General features: G+C 41.0%; 1 protein-coding gene across 4 annotated transcripts in view; it reads right to left on the bottom strand.

Annotated features, from left to right (window-relative positions):
• ccdc85cb (coiled-coil domain containing 85C, b) overlaps window positions 1-15,445 on the bottom strand; it is a 50,205-nt gene that overhangs the window by 28,457 nt on the left and 6,303 nt on the right. The window lies entirely within an intron of this gene.

The following is a 15,445-nucleotide window of genomic DNA, read 5'->3' as shown; positions in this document are numbered from 1 at the left end:
TGGTTAAATTATAGTTAAATCATGGCGTTTACAAACTAAATTGGAAAATGTCAACTAAAACAGCAATTTCACCTAATGTCATCAACATGATACCCCACATTGCCCATGAAAGCTTTGCAGAAAAGGCTTAAGAGATGGCTGGCTTTACCTCACACAACCCAGAACCAACCACAGTGTGTAAACAAACACCAGAGGGCATTGTGGGTAGGGAACGTCCTCCCGAAGCCCATGGCCCTCTTTAACCTCATTCCTCTACCAGTAACCACGGTTTCACCACCACAAACCCCATGGCAACCTCATTTACATACATCTGCATACCTCCCCTTTCCTTTTAAAAGTCTGACTGACTGCTGAGCTGGCAAAGGTTGTGCCTACATAAGCAGAGTCTACCAGCTAGCAGTTATATGGTAAATACAGAGAATGTTCCTTCAATAAGTATAACTCTGAAACCCCTTTATTATCGGCCTCTGAAAATCCCATCTGCCATGCGGGTTCTGATGCATTCTGCGAACTGGGGGCTTCTTCCACTCCAGTAAAAATAACCTTTTCTTTCCAGTGACATCATCCAGTGGTTTCATTACCGTTTACATGAATAATAACCGCCCCAGAAACCATTCTAATGCAAATCAAAGGGCAGGCAAGATTCAACTCGTGGCTCTATTTAATCCAAGTGTTGACAAAATTCATTTTGCGCTGGTGTTTTGGTTGACTAATTGTCTAAACAAGCCTGTAGAAACATGCAAGCAATTCTAAAATTCTCTGTAAAAAGGCTACTCAAATGGGATTTAAACAAAATAACTTATAAGTAGTTGCATTTTTGCTGGTGTCACTGTAGAGCTTTCAAACAGCAAAAAGACAAAGCTCTCAAACGAAACGAAGATTCACATGTGTCATCTGTACTACTGACTATTAACAGAGCACTGATTTCTGAAAAAGGCTATTAGCACAGTGATTGCCACAAAGAGAAAGAGATCTTACATAAGAGCTGCCCTCATAGACAGTTCTCTCATCCTAAACTGCGGCTAACATTGGCTTGATGTTGGACTGGAGTTCCATAGCCTTTGACTCGCCCCGACAGCAGCATTTTGATTTGTAGTGAAACTAAGTGAGGGTGACATTGCTTATACTCAGCAGTCGTCGGCAAAGAGGCCTTTAGAAAGGAAACAGGAGAATCAGAGCGAGTCGTACATACAGTCGATACTGGGACGACAGGACACAAAGTGGCATACAAATCAAGGGAATTCTATTACAGCCCATTATGAATTGTTAGTTTGGGCTTCATCTGGGCTTCCACTATAGAAAAAAACAAGAATAGCCTGGACTCATTATCCATGTCAACAAATGTATCTTGTGAGTTTTATCTACTCAAACAGTTACCAAAGTATTTGTCTTTGAGTTGCAAACCTCCTTATCCTCTTTTGCAGTGTAGAACCATCTAAGACATATCCAAACGGGCACATGTTGCTAACCCACACATCCAAAGCATAAAATGTCCTTGTACATTTACATATTCTAAACATCTGCGAATACACAGATTCCCTTTCCCCTGCTGATGGCAACTTGCAGCTTGACATAGAGAGAGGGAGAAGAAAACGTACATCGGTGTATGTTATTACATGTGAAAGATGGAGTCAGAGGTGTGAAACATCACAGAGAGGAAGAGTCAAGTGGGCATAAGTGCCAGCGACCTTTTAAGAGGTAAAACTTCATGAGCCTTGACAAGCAGACATTAGGTTACCCTTCTGTTTATTTTTTCGCTATGCGGGATTGAGAAACGTGTTGCACCCAGAGCACGTTTCCTTAACACGTCTTCGGTTTATTCGGAGCTGCCAAGCTTTTCTCAAGGTGTTTGATCTTGTCTGATTGTTTCCAGTTTTGACTGACCTGGAGCACAGTGCCCCTTTAAAAATGGTTTGTTTGACTAAAAGAAAATAAGTAATTTGAGGAAGATGCCTTGGTCTCTGGGATGATGCAATGGGCATTTTTATTAAATACCAAATAAACTACTCAAAGACTTATTAGGATTGGACGACGGGAGAACATTTAGATTTGGCAATTGGCTGAGTATAGGGTCTCACAAACCTGTGCAATTATATTGGCAATTGACAGTTTTTGGGCGGTTGGTACATTTCACAATATATTTCAAGATTTATACCATTTTGTGTTGTAACTAAGACAAAGCAATGTCTACTACTGACGATAGTGGAGATACTATTAAAATGTGGAAAAGTATTGAGTAATGGGGAAGGCAGCTTTGGACAGAGTTGAAGTGAATAAAGAAAGCTTGAATGGTAAAGGAAAATGTGAAAATGCCAAAAAAACACACACACTGCGTGCTGGCAGAATGAGCTCTAAGTGTATAATCAATAAAACAACCCAGCCTTTATCAGCTCCTGTTGTGTGATAGTGATTTATCAGACAAGTACACTTTTAATTGCAGCTAATGAATGGGATCATAAAGCAGCGTTCTTACAAATACAAACCCTTTTGCCATCCTTAGGATGCAATAATGGCATTTACAACTACTGCTGCTGCTGCTGCTGCTCAAACCAGTTTACAATTTAGGGCATTACATTTTATCCGGTGATGGAATGGATTATGTTATTATATATATCCAGTAGCCCATTGCATAAGGGAGGTTTTAAATGTCATCATACACTCTGCTGTTGTATGTTTTTTTCTAATAGGCCTAAGCCCACCCCTGACTTTATAGCCATTAGGTTTATTAGTGTACAGTTGCTTGTACAGGGGGCACACACACGCAGACACATACATGTGGGTGGGGCAAATTCTATTAAGAGACTACTAGTTTGTAGCCAGATGTTAACCTACCCTTAATCAATCAAATAAAGACTATAGTACAGCAGGACACACACACACACACACACACACACACACACACACACACACACACACACACACACACACACACACACACACACACACACACACACACACACACACACACACACACACACACACACACACACACACACACACACACACACACACACACACACACACACACACACACACACCCTAATGGAAACTCATCAACCGGTAATTGGATTATACAAGACCTCCCTGACACCCCATCGCCTCGTCATCATGTCATGCATACTCATTTTATGATGCATGGCTATCATTTACACAGCAGGCTGGTTACAGTGGCAGTTTGGTTTGACATAATCTGCCATGCCTCATCAATCTAACAGCAGTCTTTGAAGATCTTTTGGGAGTGTGGGTCCCATAAATAAAATGCAAAAATTGCTAAATGTGTTCCCAAACTATAAAATATAAATGTTTGTGACAGGAAAATTATAGGTGTGGCTGTTGCTGATATGCTGCCACTGGAATCCAAAGCCACTGAAATGTTGAAGAAGGTTGAATAAAGTAAGGAGATGGTTAAAAAACATAAGCAAATGGTTGAATAAAATAGTCAGGCTTCTGGGTAAATAGTATAAAAGCTCCCCTCAAAACTGCTCCTGAATCTTCATGGAAGGACCATTTCAAAAAGGTCTAAAGACATTCAGTCTAATAAAGCAAACCAGGGCCGGTTTTTGGCATACACGACATAGGCGGTCGCTTAGGGCCCCAGATCTGGGGGGGCTCTGCGCTGGCAGCTCTGGGAGGGGAAAAAACATTTTTGACCATTGGTGCTCATCCTAATTCTCGGCCTAGATGTAACAACATTCATAATTAAGTAAATGTAACACCCTTTTCACCCTGGTTACACTTTTCATTTGCCCTGTACGATGGGCGCTGTAAGTGATGAAAGTGGGGGATGTTGGCTTATCTGGCGCCCGCAGCTCACAGCCAAAGTGCGAGTAAGCGTGGGAGCGAGTGAGGGAGAGAGAGAGGGCGCACCGGTACTGGCGCTGTTGTTATTAGCATCTGGTGCTAGCTGCGCTAACGGATATAAGAAGAAGATTTTTCTTTAACAAGGACGGAGGAGAGCTCTCCTGTCAGACTGAGAGGCTCAGTGAGGTAAAAGAACTCTCTCAGTGTATAGATAGTTTTTTTTAGTCTTACTTTAGTCTAAGTTATCTCAGTGGGTCTCAAACGTTTTGATCACAATTTATTTAAACACATATTTCCAAGGCACTCCTTTATAATTATTGGGATAAACAGGTTTGAAATCATTTCAATGTATACTATAGGACAGTAAACCAAAAATATCGTTTAAAACTGGAGAGATAAAAAACAAATCTCAGCTAAAATCTCACCTTGGGCATCAAATTGTCTAGAACCGGCCCTGCAGAAAACACAATCTAGCTAGCTTGGTTAGAGGTTGACTAATACAATATTAAAGAACCTAAAAAGGAATAGTTTTGGAAATACAAGGCTAAGCTAACTAGCTACAATACATCAAAGGGGTATCATTTAACATTTAATATCTCCTTCAATAGACCATATATTTTGGATACTAACTCAAACCATGACATAATTCACAAATTACTGTAAAACAGGGTTTTTTTTACCTCATTTTGAATACATATTTGTACGCCAGGTAAGAACTGAAACTTTTCCCAGCTGCATTTACTCACAGCTTGGGTATTTTAAGCATGATGTAAAGTCTTAACAGGGCCATATAAATGTTATGATGTGTGATCTTACAAACGTTTTGCCAAGTTAAAACCCAGTATTTTGCTCTGAGGCTATTTGTCCACTGAAAGTCAACCAGCGCACCTCCGTTACATTAGAAACCTTTGCAGCCACAGTGAAAAGGCACCAGAGATGAGTCAACAACAGACCTAACTTTAGCCGGGTCAGACAGTGCCTGGCCTCCATTTTCTGTTGCGGAGCCAGCTGTCCTTTAGGAGCTGCTGTGTCAGCTCACATTAGCTTTGAATGACACAGATCAGAGCGAGCCAGTGGTGACCAGGTGGTCCCTCTGACTCAATGGATCTCTCTAACAGAGCCATGTTGAAAGGGAGGGAGGTCGACAGTAAATCACTAACTGTTGGCAGAAAGAGCCATGGATGAAGAGACGAAGTGAGAATGGAGGACGAGGCTGTTCTTATTCTGCCTCAGGAGATTTTAAACAAGACTTAATGTTTAATATTTATAGCTTTGTAAAAGTGATTCAGAATTTGCAGCCGTGAAAGGTTTTATACAGGCTACGTCAGTGCTAACTAGACAAGTCTTAAGCCATTCTATGCCTTTTTGCAAATGGAGGGTTATCAAACCTTTAATCATCTTACCTTAAAAGCTCCAGATTAGCAAATGGGAACATATGCTAGCTCTTTGTCCTGAACAAAAATCTCTTGGTTTAAAGTTCTAATCTACGTGATTCATTGTGTTGAACTCCAATACTCCAAATGCATTAAGGTAACTGTTGGCTGTGAACTATAGGTGTGAATGTCTCCGTGATTTGGCATGTGAAGCACGGTCTACATTCATGCGCCTTTTCACCCAATGTTCTGAGAAAGGTTCCAGCTTCCTGCCACTCTGTGCATGATAAAAGCGGGTATAGGAAGCGATGGATGGATTATTTATTTTGTTGCATGGTGCGTGAAGTCAGCACAATGACCAAAAGAAAAATGTATGCCTGGCTTTTTAATTAAACATTTGCTGGGTAAAAATAAAATGTGCGAGGCTATTCACGGATATGTATTTGCTTAATATTGAACAAAAACTGTACTTTTTCCAATACAGCTCCATTCCACTAAAACAACAACCGTTTCTTGACCTGTGGAGTATTTACTATAATTGGAACCTTCTCTCACATTTTTTCTCCACATTTAGACTCCCATGAGGCAGTTCAGCAACAGGGCACGCTAGCATGAATTACTTAACCGAATTTTTATTACAACATAATGACACTTCGCTGCGCTCGCTTTACCTTTCATCCAAGTTCCTGTCAGCGCACTCTTCTTATTGACATTCCCCAGAAATGTAAGGCAAGGCAAGGCAAGGTCCCACCCAAGAGCTATTACCCTCCTAAGCCTTGGACATTTCACAATTGTACGTTATCTCAAACTATGTGTCATAGCAAACTTGTAAATAAGTCAACTTCCAACTCAAGTGAGGAACTTGATGATAGCAACTGGAAACACTCCAATTTGGATCATTATGAAACCCATTGTTGGCAATATAAAAGTGTATATGTGTATAAAAGCAGAGCTACATCAGAGATTAGTAAAGTGTTGCGCTGTTGGATTAGGTTTGCAGACTGGAATGTGGAGAGGGAATGTAAGGCATGTTTGCCTTTGTGTATGTACTTGTATAATAATCCAAAGTACAATCCTATGTCACAAAAGAAATGTAAAACAATATGAATTCCTTGTAAACTTCCAGTTTGGTGGCATTCGAAGAAAAATACATTATCTGTTTGTGTAAAAAACTTTCTTTTTATAAGTTCTTCTATTAATTATTTGTCTAGCCAAAAGCCTTGCGAGAATAGTTTTGTTGTTCCTGAGTAAAAAGAAAATGTAAAGCACAGCGATGGCAACCGTATGAGGAGAGATAAAACAGATTTCTCTGTTGAAATATTTACTTCTCTGAAAACAAAAAGTCGGTGGCAAGACCTAATACAGTGTGGATTATTTAGCACTCTGAAGGTGCAGTGTTATTTCTGACCTTTCTTTCTGTTTCTATGTTTTTCCTTTTTCTCCCTAACCTATCGACGGCAGCAGCTGAGGTTTCAGTGATGGACAATTTCCCTCTTCAAATCAACTTAAATTTACTCCCGTCTCTTGCTCCCTGATCCTCATTCTACTCTTTCTCCTCCATCTCTGCTTTTTCTCCATGTTCTCTTGTTTCCTTTATCCTTCCATTTTCTCCCCAAACCCCCGACCACCATCCAATCCTCCTAATCCCATCACTCCCTCTTGCACATTTTTCTTAACTTTCGTCATTTCTCATATTCCCCTTTTCCTTAGTTCTCGTCTGCAGCCTGCCACTGATGTGGGCTTCTCAAAAACATCCTCCGTCAGCCTTTCCACCCGTTTGGTGAACCGCGCAGCCACCACTGTGGTGAATACAACACAATAAGAATCAGTTCCATGCTTCTGCTTTCGTAATATTTGGCAGGCTTTTATGATACTTTACTCTCATTCAGCAGTCAATTATTAACTTCTGCATGGAAACCACTCACTTTCATCTTGTTCCATGCATAAATACTGCACCATATGTAGCATGGGTTTGGAGAAATAGTAAGCACATGACGACAGATTCCCGCTTCATCCTCTTTTCATTTAATGCCTATTGTTTTTGTTTGTAGTTCATGTGCCGACTACAAGAAGACCCTACAGGTCCACGTTTCTTCCTGAGGGAACAGATATTTAAAGCCACCGAGGAAATTCCTGGATCTAGATGCATTCCTCCTATGCAACAAGATTCAACGTGTGTAGAAGAACTTGACAGGGGAAATACATCAAGGGTGAGAGAAGTACAGTAGAAAGCAGCAGAGCTAAAAGAGGAGCCACTGTGTAGAGTGCACTACACCCCATAATACTGACACAAAAAAAAAGTATCCTAGCAACAAGCACAAGGAGAAGCTGCTTGCTCTGCAGTGTCCTCTGTTGCCCCTGAATCTTCAACCTTGCATCTTTATTTTAGAAGTTCTCCAAAAAAACCTCCAGGAGAAACTTCCCACCCTTTATCCTTGTACTTCCTGTTAGGACAAACTGATGCATCCTATTAAGAGCACTTTCATTAAGTGTTCGTGTCATCAAACGCTGTTATGTCTTCTAAAGGGTTTAGAAGGGTGCCTCGGTTAATACAGTACATATCATGCGCAGGGCTACGTGCCATGTATTTAAAAGAGTAGTGTGCAGAGATACATCGCTGGTCCCGCTCTTCAGATCCTTTTAACGGCGAAGCCCTCCCCTCCAAACCCTCTGCCACGTTTCAGAAAGCCTCGGCAGCGATACAACATCAATGGTTTAATCGCCTTACATCTTTTGTTGACTGAGAGGAGGGCGAGCAAGACAGAGAGGATATATGGGGGATAATACACTGTTCAAAAATCTCCTGAAAGCCATCTTTGCAGGCCATGTTAGTCAATCAATATTTTCCAGATTGAGATCAAAAATAGAGATGAACCTACGGCGAGATCCACAGTGGAGTCATCAAAGAAATGGGTGTGATTTCAGAGAACAATGTGTGTGTGTGTCAGGCTATGCATGGGTGGGTTCAATGAGTTCACTGATTGGCCTAACCTCAACCCAACATCGTTGAAAATGTCACATCCTCATCGGCAATTCTGTCAATTGCAAGTGTCAGACGCATAATTCCTCAGTGCAGAGATAAAGATAAAACAACCATTTTGATGGTGAACAATGGATAATTTATACATTTGCACTCTGTAATAGACTTACAAAAATCATTACGCTATTTCTTTATTTAACTATTTCCTCATTGACTCAACACAAAAGCTGTCATGTTGGTATATACATTTCATTATGGAATATGCTAATATTTAGCTTTTCTTTTGGGAGTCATGCCATAGTTCCAAGGGGTCATTTTTACCGACGTTTTTTGGTAAGTCCAAATAATGTCTCATTGGTGCGATAGCCCATGTGTCAAAAAGAAATACCCATTATTATTTTCTTTGGACTAGTCAAAAATCTAAATAACAGACTGTCAAAACAATGGGCAGTTTTAAAGCAGCCATACTATGACTAAGGTCAGTGGTGTAGTGGGGATTTCTTTACTGGGCGGACGGGGTGGTGGGTGGACGGGAGACACTCGCGCTCGTGAACTGTCAACGGGGGGGAGGCTTGGGGGACCTCTGTGTCGCCTGTCAGCGCAACTTACATGATGCCGTTTAGACAATATAATAATAAAGGGCGGTCCTGGCTTTCAGCGAACCGATCCGACTATCACTCAAATGCGGGACATAGTCTCAATGTGTGGGACGCTGGACAAATAATAAAAATGCTGTGTGTGCAGTCCCGCACAGTGTGGGACACCTGGTCACCCTACACACACAGTTCTGCCCCTCACAAACACACGCTTCAAATCAAGTTGCATAAATGCTTGAGCTACGTTTTTATTATAATTACTGTGAAATCTGCCTATTATGTTTTCGTCATTATTACAACAAACACACACTTGCAACTGATAACACTGGCAATGATTTTAGATGTATTAGACTATTAAAAAAAGAAATCATGCTTCAAATAAGTGGGGGTACGGCGTACCCCCGCGTCCAACGCCCACTACACCACTGACTAAGATGTACTACAGTGACTTCAAGAGACAACTTTAAGAAAGAGTTTACCAAATGTTGTTGCACTGCCTCCTTATTCAAAATGTGCTGATGCTGAACTCTCCCAAAAAACAGCAGCAGTGGAGCAAAGCAGTGGGAGATCAGAAGTAAAGAGGCCACAGTGCTGGAGTGGAGAAACGGGCAGACTATAATTGACTGTCAGAAGTGCCATCTCCTCTCAGCGTGATTGAAAATAGTTTGAAATATGCTGCGTGATGCCCCTAAAGAGCAATAACTGGCTTCATTTGCTTCAACTGACACCTTCCAAGTCTCAACAAAGCCATAATGGCCATCCTGACAGAAAACTAGTATAACAATCCAACTGTTGGTACCATCTTCACCTTTCTCTCGTCCATCGGATCAATCTAAAATCAAAGCCTCACTATTACTGCTTCCATTCTCCATCTATCAATCCCTACATCAAACCACTGATGGAGTTTAAGAGGATTGAAAGGAGAACCACGAACATCTTATGTTTTAGATAATCATGTGGCATCCATGATGGCACATCCATGATTAATACCTCAAATACCATGACATCTAGCGCATAATGAAAGGATAAAATGCATACTTGCACCTCGCCCTTTCATCCATCAAGGTTGGCAGTCATTGATTTAGTCAGACAAACTCCCTTTCTGTGAGCTTGCGTTTTCCTACGATTATCAGCTTTCACCTAAGCGCTTTATGATTGTGTCAGTCGCTTCGGCGGAATCGAACGCCCTACACTTGGCAGATAAATAATGACTTACCCTTATAATCTGAGGCCAAGCCCAGGCAAGTGGGGGTGGTCTTAATACGTTTACAATAGAATTCAACAACAATCATGTCGTCCCATGACATTTTTATAAGAGCAACTCAACTGGGACGCTAAAAAAAACAGACGACTCCTGAATCAATAATGAATATGTGGGGGAATATTGATTATGTGTTCTCTGACCGATTGTAATCATTAATAATAGCACTATAATTGTTTCGTTTGGTACTGAGGTGCCCCCTTGTTTGAGGATACTTGTGATTCTATTTTATCTCCTTTCCTGTGAAGATAGTAGGAGAGATTAGAGTATACAACCTTTAGGTTGTACAAGACACAAGGCCTATAGAAACACACCCTTAAAAGATCATTCCTTGTACACCCCTATCAAGTCTTCTCAAAGTTCAGAAAGACAGAGAGGAAACCACTTTCCCAGTCTTTGTAAGAATATATGGATAACAATTCATTTAATTCAAACTGTTTGCTAGCATGGCTATAAAAAAAAATGATTGATACCAGGACAGCAGAAAGTACACACATTATCTGCCGTAGACGGAAAACCTGTTTGTTTAAACCACACCTTGGACAATAAAATGAAAAAAACAAACCTTTGCAATTCTGAATGTAGCACTTAAAAAGGCTTGGCTTATTTGAAGCTAATGTACTTGCCAGTTTCTTGATGTTCTGAATTTGTATTCTTATGATTCATTGCACTTATCGTTAGTCGGAATACAATTGAAATGAAATGTGATGTAACAACAGGCCACATTGACAGACATGGGGCATTAAGATACCATATTCTTTTGTTGAAAAGGAATAGGCTGGGTGTTATATACTGTAGCAACACCTCACATTCTTTAAACTCAACATACATACACTTGTGTTTCTAAATCAGTTAAGTCAAACACATACAATCCATATATTTGAATCCCCTTTGATTGATCACTTGTCATCCTAATGTTTCAGAACCATCATCCAGGTTTTGAGTAACAAGAACAAGTCGAGAGTAATGTCTGTCTCAAGGCCTATCCCAAACCAAAACAGAAACATGTTTTCTCAAGTAACACAGTCCAGTCTTGGCACTTAAAACTGGCATGCTGCACAAGGAAATAAGCCTCCAGAATAGCAGAGAATGGTTACCTGAAACCATCCCAAAACACTTCCTGGGGATGGAGCTACAATGTTGAGACTGTACAATTCATTCCAGATGCTTCAGCCGACCGTCAAAACTCCACATTATCTAATCCATCTGGAGGGTGTGCTACAACTTTCACATTTTTCGCAGGCGCTCCAACTATGTCCCAATCCTGGCTGTGAAGTTTCATCTCAGCAACCAATCAAGTGCTTCAATATTTCATTATCGCAAAAGATTTTCAGTCGGCTAAAACATTTGCACGAATTCCAAAAAAAAAGATTTATGAGCCATTTCATGTGGGAGCACTTAAAAAGTGGCCCTGTGCCCACATTGTAGGCACCACAGAAAACAATCTATAACTGTTAAACAACACGCCGTACTCGCCGTAGTGAAGACACAGCACAATCTAAATACAAGCAAGGTGAAACCATCTGCTGACTCCAGTCTCAATGTCACAGCAACCTAAAGCAGAGAGCTGACAGGCAGAAAATCCAGATGAACACCTTGTTCCTCCCAGGCCTCGAAAAGAAGCTGATGAAGAGGTGTTCGCTCTCGGAGTTGCTGACTTTTGGCAACCTGGGACTGTTCCACTGTCGAAGGTCACTGGGTGTGGGACATTAACAGAATCGAAATGCTGATGGTGAGTTTATGGTGCAACCTCAGATGGGTATTTGTCACTGTGCCACCTGAGCCAAGTAACTCCTGTGTCTATTGTTTGCATCTTAATAAGTTGTTTAGATGTGACATATGACACAGATCAATAAGGGTCCTGCCAGGGGTGCAGTACCACTCATTAAAATCAAATGTAGCCAGTTAAGGATATGCTAAAAAGGTCAATCAAGGGTACCTTTGAAAAAATGCCCTCTACAAGCTGGGATGTAGAGGGTCTTGTTTTGTAAATCAACTATTACATATTAAGATAATAAATAAATATGCAGTGATTGGCCAAATGTGACATTAAAGTAGTATTTAGAGGATTTTAATTTAACTAAATGTCTGTTAAGTCATTATCTATCACCGAATGGGGTACCCCAAATGGTGATTGAGACTATGGCCCACTGATGTAGAATTGCTCATTTATATATTTGAAGTCTTTAGAACTAGTTGTTTTGAAAAGAAAGCCAATTATTGCCAGAGTTCTCAGTTTGCTAATATTTTTGCTGTCTACTGTATTCTGGGACCTGTAGTCCTACACAGCTTTTGCAGTTACCCCCAGTAAATAGCGTGTGTATAAATCCGCCAGGACTAAAAATCTTACGGATTGCTGCTTTAACTAGAGCTTATAACAATGTTTAACTGAATTTAAAAAAAGGTTATTTTCTCTTCAGTTTGCAAGCTGGTGAGTCACTTTGTCACGTCAAACAAATGCGAAGCTCATAAGGAAATCATGTGAAATGTCACATTGCTACACCCGAAAAAGAAAGTGTTTCAGGCAGAAAAGTACAATTATCTGCTTCTAATGATAACTGATGCTCAAGTGAATTGTTCAAATAAGTTGGTAAAGCCAGTTTATTAGTCAGTTAAATTGAGTGTTACTCGCACCACACCCTGTTGAGTAAATTCCTGGGCACAAAACCGACACACACTCACAGAGATGACCTAGCTCTTGACGGCATATTTCAACACGGGTCATCCAGCATGAAGGCCGACTATGCCCAAACCTATCCCCCATCCCCCTTCCTCCCCTCCGCTTCAGTGACTGTGAGGCGTAGGCGCCGTCCACTCGCCCCACTGATCATTGCTGTTGCCTAGGCGACTGAGCAACCCGGCCCCTCCAGCATCCCGAAGCCCAAACGATTAGAAAAGAAGGACCTACATCATTTAGATCGGTGTAGACGTAAAAGGCAGACGCGGGGGGTGAGAAAGTGGCTAAAAATTGTTTGAAATAACAAATACGACACAACAGTAAACAAACAAATGTTGAAAAAAGGCACCAGCATTAGTTATTTTAGTGCTAGCTCTATAACCTCATTCTGTCTGCAGAGCAAAGCGGTGATGGGAATAATCGGACAGCCTATCAGACAGCAGGTTCATAGAACATAGATGGATGCAGATGGAGGGAAAGGCAGGAAAAGGGAAGCCTGTCTGGTAAGGAAACACAGGGAGTTCAAAAGCAACCCAGAGATACACGCTTTCCCGTCTTCCTGTTCCTCTTTCCGTGCGGTCCCATTCCCGCTGTGTCACAAAGAGGAGAGGGACCCGCTTCCTCTTTTGTTTATCCAGGAATGTGGGACGTCCTGACAGGCTGGCTTTTCATTGACAGTGCACAGCTGAGAGTTCCCCCTGTGGCTCTTTCTCTCGACCTCTCCTGTGTGTATCTATGCATTTGTGTTTCTACTCCCTTATCTGTGTTATCAGACCACCAGGCCTCCCACAGGCAGACAGGGAGCTGTGAAACGCAAGCCAGAGAGTGCGCTGCGCTCCGGGGGAAACTGTCACACTAAATGCTTGACACAACTCAGTCACTGTGAAGGAATTCTTCAATTGAATATTTACAAAACTTAGCGGAAAAAAAAAAAAAAGTTACCACTCCAAAATTATACACTAAAGCACATGATGTCAGCATGTCCTTTTGAGTCACTTAAAAAACAATCTTTCCAAGCATGTTTTAACATGCAATCCTTTCACTTTTAATAATTATAATAATCTTAGACCTGTAATGTGAGTTTAGTCACCAAGAGTAGCTTGATTGGGCACCATGTAGTTGTTGCCCTACATGAGAAAAGTACAAATGTGACCACTTGGGTGAGGTTACAAAGAACTTTTTGCAGCACAGAAACATGAATCTGAGTGTGGTAAAACAGGATAACAGCGACAGAAACTTCCTATTCCTGTTAGGCGCCCTTTTTATAGCCCCGCAGACACACCACACAATGACTTGAAACCACAGCTGAGAGAAAAACACCATTGTGTTGTTGAGCCTCTGGTTTCATTTGAAACCAAAAAGGAGCTCACACAGAGAGAGGCCAGGGCTCTCTTTGACTCGCTGGTGATTGTTTATTTAAGGAAAACACAAGAGATACCGAAGGCCCAACTGATGCTTTGAAGAAAAAAACTAGCTATGAAGATTTTAGCTTTGATCCTTTCTCTTAAAAAGTGATCCCAATTGATGTTTTAATTCAAAACGGTATAGTTGACTTTTTAAACTTTTTGATAGTTCACTTCAGAGGGAAAATGACCAAAGGCTTCGGTCACACATGAATGTAAATATCAAGGCACTACCTAATTTGCGTTACTGTGATAAAACGCACACAGACACAATGGTGGCTGACAGGGAGGGCTGGTTTATGCAGTTTATTTGTTAGCTTTTAGGTCATGTCACTCCCCAAGGGTAAAAGAAAGGAAATTGAAAAGAGAGAGCGAGACAAGAGAGAGAAAAGCCTCTTAATCAGAAAGGGGAGAAGTTCACACACCTATATTAAGACAAAACAACACGCATATAAATGCCAGTTGCTATAACCCCCAGTTCAATACATTTTTTTTTACTTTCTCAGTGAGTTGATTAGAACTCATTTAAAACCTAATGTGGTTTACATGATGACTCAACAGAGTGACTAAACATGGCTTCTTAGGAACAGCGAAATACACATGAAAGCACATGTAGGAGGTCAGTGCAAACTGTCTCTGGGGATGTGAGTGCAACATATAAATCAATCCATTGTGCTGAAGCTCCGATGAGTCTTAATCCTCGGTGAATCACTAACCTATCGAACTGGTTTCTGTAAGCCACCCGCAGCCAAAAGGACTAAAAGGCTCATACTGTAGTATAGTCTGAAAAGTACTAAGAAATTGGGACAGATCAAATTAATGTAACTCCGCAACATATTGGAACTAGAAGATTTGTTGGGGTAGCTGGCTAATTACTTTAGCTGCTAAGCTAATTGCTAACATGCTAGCGGGAAAATACTAGCATTAGCCAATCACAATAGCTGCCTGAGTTTCTTTTATTCTTTTCCTCTGTACTGTGCCGTTTACTCACTCCTTGGCGTTTTATCACTGTGCACCACTTTGTTCAATAATTTATACTCAAACAGCGGAGGGTTAATTAAAAAGGGATGGTGCAACAATGCTAATAAGCCAGCCGCTTCTTCTACATAGGACTTTGCAACGCTTCATTCCCTACAGTTGCAGCACTGTCAAGCCACTTTAAAGCGTGATTTTGTGGGTCAAAGTTTACCCAAGTTGAGCTCAACTTAAAATACAGATTATTTTCAACCTTTTGTCCCGATTTTGGTGCTTTTATTGGAATTAAATGTATTTCACAGTAAAATGTTGATTTAAACACTGATATGACCATGTGTTGAGGTATAGGGAAGGAGAGGCTACTGTAAACTTTTTAGTA

Source organism: Notothenia rossii (assembly GCF_949606895.1).
Source record: "Notothenia rossii genome assembly, chromosome: 8".
Taxonomy (NCBI): Eukaryota; Metazoa; Chordata; class Actinopteri; order Perciformes; family Nototheniidae; genus Notothenia; species Notothenia rossii.
The sequence above is the reverse complement of the archived record's forward strand: the minus strand, read 5'-3'. Positions and strand labels throughout refer to the sequence as shown.